We start from the raw sequence: 6,884 nt of genomic DNA on the forward strand, positions 1-6,884 counted from the left end.
GATAGTGAAGGACAGGGAAGCCTCGTGTGCTGCAGTCCATGGGGTTGCAAAGAGTCAGACACGACTTGTTGACTCAACAACAACAACAATAAAACCAGTTTGCTACATAAGTTGAATCATTTTGCACCACTGCTTAAAAGTATCCTTTTGCTCTCAGAATTCGGACCAAATCTTCTGATACCGGCAAGTCAAGTGCTGTCAGCTGGCTGACTGCCTGACCTCATTCTCACCACACTCTTCTCTGCTGTGGAACTCTAGCCAGTCTGGCCTTCATCCAGGCCATCTACCACAGGACCTTTGCACGTGCAATTCTCTCTGCTTGGATCATCTTCCTCCTACTCTTGCTCTGGTTACTCCCTATTTATTCTTCAAGTCTTTCTCAGAGAAGATACCCTGGCCTCCCTGACCAGGTCAAGCTCCTGAGAACCACAAACCTCTCTTCAAAGCCCTATAATTTGGCATAGTTTTCCATATGATCTGTGTGGTGATGACCTGAATGCTTCCCCTACCCCCACCACCAGCAGACCCCCAAGAGAGCAGTCCATGGCAGCTTCTGCTCACTGATGGTATCAGGCATGTAGTAGTCACTCAACACATATTTGGGCTTTTTTAATGTATAGTTTTAAATTTTTATTTATTTATTTTTGGCTGCCCTGGGTCTTCATTGCTGCAGGCAGGCTTTCTCTAGCTGCAGGGAGAGGAGGCTGCTCTCTAGTTGGCTTCTCTCATTGTGGAGCACGGGCTCTAGCTAAGTAGTCATGGCACATGGGCTTAGTTGCTCCATAGCATGTGGGATCTTCCCAGACCAGGGATCAAACCCATGTACCCTGCACTGGCAGGTGGATTCTTCACCACTGGACCACCAGTGATGTCCTCAATAAATATTTTTTAAGTGAATGCCTTGAGAACCCCCTGAATGGTATGAAAAGGCAAAAAGATAGGACACTTAAAGATGAACTCCCCAGGTCAGTAGGTGCCCAATATGCTACTGGAAATCAGTGGAGAAATAACTCCACTGAATGAAAGAAAGAATGAAGAGACAAAGCCAAAGCAAAGACAACACCCAGTTGTGGATGTGACTGGTGATAGAAGCAAAGTCCGATGCTGCAAAGAGCAATATTGCATAGGAATCTGGAATGTTAGGGCCATGAATCAAAGCAAATTGGAAGTGGTCAAACAGGAGATGGCAAGGGTGAATGTCAACAGGGTGAATCAGTGAACTAAAATGGACTGAAATGGGCAAATTTAACTCAGATGACCATCTACTACTAGATGACCATTTAACTCAGATGATATCTACTACTGTGGGCAAGAATCCCCTAGAAGAAATAGAGTAGCCATCATAGTCAACAAAAGAGTCCAAAATGCAATACTTGGACGCAATCTCAAAAATGACAGAATGATCTCTCTTCGTTTCCAAGGTAAACCATTCAATATCACGGTAATCCAAGTCTATGCCCTGACCAGTAATGCTGAAGAAGCTGAAGTTGAACGGTTCTATGAAGACCTACAAGACCTTCTAGAATTAACACCCCCAAAAGATATCCTTTTCATTATAGGAGACTAGAGAATGCAAAAGTGGGAAGTCAAGAAACACCTGGGATAACAGGCAAATTTGGCCCTGGAGTACAAAACAAAGCAGATCACAGGCTAATGGAGTTTTGCCAAGGGAACGTACTGGTCATAGCAAACACCCTCTTCCAACAACACGAGAAGACTCTACACATGGACATCACCAGATGGTCAATACCAAAGTCAGATTGATTACATTCTTTGCATCCAAAGATGGAGAAGGTCTATTCAGTCAGCAAAAACAAGACTGAGAGCTGACTGTGGCTCAGATCATGATCTCCTTATTGCCAAATTCAGACTTAAATTGAAGAAAGTAGGGAAAACCACTAGACCATTCAGGTATAACCTAAATCAAATCCCTTACAATTATACAGTAGAAGTGAGAAATAAGTTCAAGGGATTAGATATGATAGATAGAGTGCCTGAAGAACTATGGACGGAGGTTCGTGACATTGTACAGGAGACAGGGATCAAGACCATCCACAAGAAAAAGAAATGCAAAAAAGCAAAATGGCTGTCTGAGAAGGCCTTACAAATAGCTGTGAAAAGAAAAGAAGAGAAAAGCAAAGGAGAAAAGGGAAGATAAACCCATTTGAATTCAGAGTTCCAAAGAATAGCAAGGAGAGATAAGAAAGCCTTCCTCAGTGATCAGTGCAAAGAAATAGAGGAAAACAATAAAATAGGAAAGACTAGATATTTCTTCAAGAAAATTAGAGATACCAAGGGGACATTTCATGCAAAGATGGGCTTGATAAAGGACAGAAATGGTATGGACCTAACAGAAGCAGAAGATATTAAGAAGAGGTAGCAAGAATACACAGAAGAACAGTATAAAAAAGATCTTCATGACAAAGATAATCACGATGGTATGATCACTCACCTAGAGCCAGACATCCTGGAATGTGAAATCAAGTGGGCCTTAGAAAGCATCACTACAAACAAAGCTAGTGGAGGTGATGGAATTCCAGTTGAGCTATTTCAAATCCTGAAAGAGGATGGTGTGAAAGTGCTGCACTCAACATGCCAGCAAATTTGGAAAACTCAGCAGTGGCCATAGGACTGGAAAAGGTCAGTTTTCATTCCAATCCCAAAGAAAGGCAATGCAAAAGAATGTTCAAACTACCACACAATTGCACTCATCTCACACGCTAGCAAAGTAATACTCAAAATTCTCCAAGCCAGGCTTCGACAGTATGTGAACCGTGAACTACCAGATGTCCAAGCTGTTTTTAGAAAAGGCAGAGCAACCAGAGATCAAATTGCCAACATCTGTTGGATCATGGAAAAAGAAAGAGAGTTCCAGAAAAACATCTATTTCTGCTTTATTGACTATGCCAAAGCCTTTGACTGTGTGGATCACCACAAACTATGGAAAATTCTGAAAGAGATGGGAATACCAGACCACCTGACCTGACTCTTGAGAAATTTGTGTGCAGGTCAGTAAGCAACAGTTAGAACTGAACGTGGAACAGACTAGTTCCAAATTGGGAAAGGAGTATGTCAAGGCTACATATTGTCACCCTGCTTATTTAACTTATATGCAGAGTACATCATGAGAAACACTGGGTGGGATGAAGCACAAGCTGGAATCAAGATTGCCAGGAGAAATATCAATAACCTCAGATATGCAGATGACACCACCCTTATGGCAGAAAGCAAAGAAGAATTTAAGAGCCTCTTAAGTGAGTGAAAGTGAAAGAAGAGAGTGAAAAAGTTGGCTTAAAGCTCAATATTCAGAAAACTAAGATCATGGCATCTGGTCCCATCACTTCATGGCAAATAGATGGGGAAACAGTGGAAACCGTGACAGACTTTATTTTTGGGGGGGCTCCAAAATCACTGTGGATCATGACTGCAGCCATGAACTTAAAAGACGCTTACTCCTTGGAAGAAAAGTTATGACCAACTTAGACAGTATATTAAAAAGCAGAGACATTACTTTGCCAACAAAGGTCTGTCTAGTCAAGGCTATGGTTTTTCCAGTAATCATGTATGGATGTGAGAGTCAGACTATAAAGAAAGCTGAGCAACAAAGAATTGATGCTTTTGAACTGTGGTGTTGGAGAAGACTCCTGAGAGTTCCTTGGACTGCAAGGAGATCCAACCAGTCCATCCTAAAGGAGATCAGTCCTGGGTGTTCACTGGAAGGACTGATGCTGAAGCTGAAACTCCAATACATTGGCCACCTGATGTAAAGAACTGACTCATTGGAAAAGACTCTGATGCTGGGAAAGATTTTAGGTGGGAGGAGAAGGGGACTGTAGAGGATGAGACGGCTGGATGGCATCACCGACTCAATGGACATGAGTGTGAGTAAACTCCAGGAGCTGGTGATGGACAGGGAGGTCTGGCGTGCTGTGATCCATGGGGTCGCAAAGAGTCGGACATGACTGAGCGACTAAACTGAACTGAAGTGAATGCACACAGGCAGGGACTGGTGCATGGATGAATGAGTGATTCTACTCAGGAGTCACTCCTTATTGGAATCTCTGTAGCCCATCTCCACCCCTGTCTCCACTCCCACCTTGCCCTGGGAGAATGGTCTGCTCCTTCTCTGAGCCCTTCTCCAACCATGGCATACAGGCAAGACTCTTGCTCAGGCCAGATGCATCTCAGGGCTTGAGTCTGCCTTCTTCATCAGCTCCTTGAGGACCTTGCTCCTTTGCCACTCCCTGCCCTGGCTTGGGCTGGCCATCCCCTGAGCTTGCCTGGAGACTTGGTAAACAAATGCGTGAGTGGATTGAATATATTCATAGGTTAATTCATCCAGGCATCCCTGGGAGACTGAATGACTGCCACCTGTCATCTGGCCTGGGTCTGAGTACAGGATAGAGTCTTCAGGGGAATCCTGGGTGCCCATGTTTGGGCTTGAGGTGCTCTGAGCAGTCAGCACTTCCCTCGTTCTCTCTGGAGACATGCCCCCGGGGCCCTGGTCTGGGCAGTGTGGGCTTTCCATTGCAGTGACCTGCAGCCACCCCTATTAGGCCTGGGCTGATGACCAAGGGGCAAGAGTGGGAAACCAAGTCCCCGGGGGAGGGCTCCTGCTTGGTCACCGTGACCGAGGGAACAGAGGCCCCTGAGGATGATCGAGAGAGAGAAGTGTGTGCTCCCCTTCTCGCTCCATCAGGGCTAGAATTTGCCAACGAAAGCCATCTTTCTTGTACCCTTGAAGGCTGGCACCCAGGGGCCATGTATTCCCCTCACAACAAGTTTCACTCTGTAGGGCCTGCAGCTTGCTCCCACCTTTGCAGCAGAGAGACACACAAGCCTGCTTGGCCTGTTCCCGACTCCAAACAAAGGAAGAGGCCCTGCCTGGCCCATCATGGCCTTTTCCTGTTTGCTTTGGACACAGCCCATGGGCCCAGCTGGCTGGAATCCTTACTCTTTTGGAAAGGGCCTCTGGTCTTCAAAGTTGGCGCAGCAGGCAGCCCATTGCCCTGGAATGAGAGGTCCCTTTTCTGGGCATTGTGCCGGCCCAGTCTGGGGCCACAGAGGGGCAAGCTCCACAACCCCCACCTTCTTTGATAATAGAAAGAGATCTCTCTCCCAGCCCTCACCACAGCCCACGCGTGGCCACGGCCACAGACCACTGGGTAGCAATAACCTCGCTCTCCTCTCCTGTCACCCAACCTGCCCACACAACCTGGCAGAGAGGTCTTCCTCTCCCGCTTGCACCTCGTGTCCCTCCCCTCACTGCTTGGACGACAAAAGCTCACCTCTGGCTCAAGCCTGAAAATCGGTGGACTTGACCTTCTGGCCTCTCCTCTTTCCGGTGCCCAGCATGACTGCAGTTGTTGGCATTTCTCCCAAACTCCCTGGACTTTTTCATACTTCTGTGCCTGCTTTCGCTGCTGAGAATGCCTTTCCTCTCTTTCCTGTCAAACTCCTATTCATCCTTCAAAACCCGGGTCAAATGTCACTGCCTTCTCAAGCAGAGGCAGCTCCTCTCCCCTGGTGTTTCCCTGGCCTCTGGCTCACACTTCTGTCACAGAACTTAAGAAAAGGCCATCTATGTTGTTCAAAAGCTTCTCACTAGACCGAGGCACCTCAAGGGTGCCATGACTTGTAGACTGCGCCATGCCTAGCACAGGGGAGAAGCCCAGTGTTGGCAGAATGAACGACAAGGTCCACACTCCTTGCAACAGCCTATAGGTCCAGTATGATCTAGCCTCCAGTGAGTCTCTGGTCTCATCTCAAGCCTTTACCCCCTGTTGTTCTGCCCCACTGGCTTCTTTTGGTTTCTCGAGCCCATCATCTCTTCCCTCCTCCACCCTTCACTTCCACCCCAAGCTGCTCTTTGGACCTGGAAAGCTTGTATCTTTCCCGCACGTGCCACCCACTCATCCAGGAAACTCACTTCAGTGATGCTACCCCAGGGAAGCCCTCGCAGCACCCCCAAGACTCAGTGCTATGAGGATAGAATCCTCTACACCAGGCAAGCGCCTGGTACACAGCAGGCAGGTAACACATGCTCATGGAACAGATGCAGCAATAAGACAATTCGGGGCTTCCCTGCTGGTCTAGTGGCTAAGACTCCATGCTCCCAGTGTAGGGAGCCTGGATTGCATTCCTGGTCGGGGAACTAGAGCCCGTATGCTGCAACTAAGAGTTCGCAGGCCATAACTGAAGACCTCACATGGCGCAACAAAGACTGAAGATCCCGTGTGCCACAGCTGGGACCCGGCAAAGCCAAATAAATACTAAAATACATAAATAAAAATAAAGTTGATGTACTAGTCAGCTCAGGCCATTGTAACAAAGTACCACGGATGAGGTTGCTTTGAAAAAGGAAAATGACTTATAAAATAAAAATTAAAAAATAAGTAAAGGGGCTTTCCCGGTGGTTCAGTGGTAAAGAATCCACTTGCCAAATGCAGGAGACACAGGTTTGATCGCTGATCTGGGAAGACTCCCACATGCCACAGAGCATCTAAGCCCCCATGCCACAACTACTGAGCTGTGCTCTAGGGCCCAGGCGCTGCAGCTCCTGAAGCCCTTGTGTCCTAGAGCCGGTTCTCCACAATAAGAGGAGCCACCGCAATAAGAAGCTCACAAACCGCAACTAGAGAGTAGCCCCAGCTTGCTGCAACTAGAGAAAAGTCCACGCAGCAACGAAGACCCAGCACAGCCAAAGATAAATAGAATTATTAAAAATGAATAAATGAAAATTTTTCATCTAGGTAGCCAACAAAATCATCCTGTTCGGCTGTGCTCACTTTGGGAATCACTGCTCCACCCCGTAGGATTCTGGGGAGGCGACATGTGCAAAGGGTCTTTGGAATGGAAGCTTTATGCCAATGAGCAGATGTGTG

This window comes from Bubalus kerabau, chromosome 19 (assembly GCF_029407905.1).
Source record: "Bubalus kerabau isolate K-KA32 ecotype Philippines breed swamp buffalo chromosome 19, PCC_UOA_SB_1v2, whole genome shotgun sequence".
In the NCBI taxonomy this organism is placed as follows: domain Eukaryota; kingdom Metazoa; phylum Chordata; class Mammalia; order Artiodactyla; family Bovidae; genus Bubalus; species Bubalus kerabau.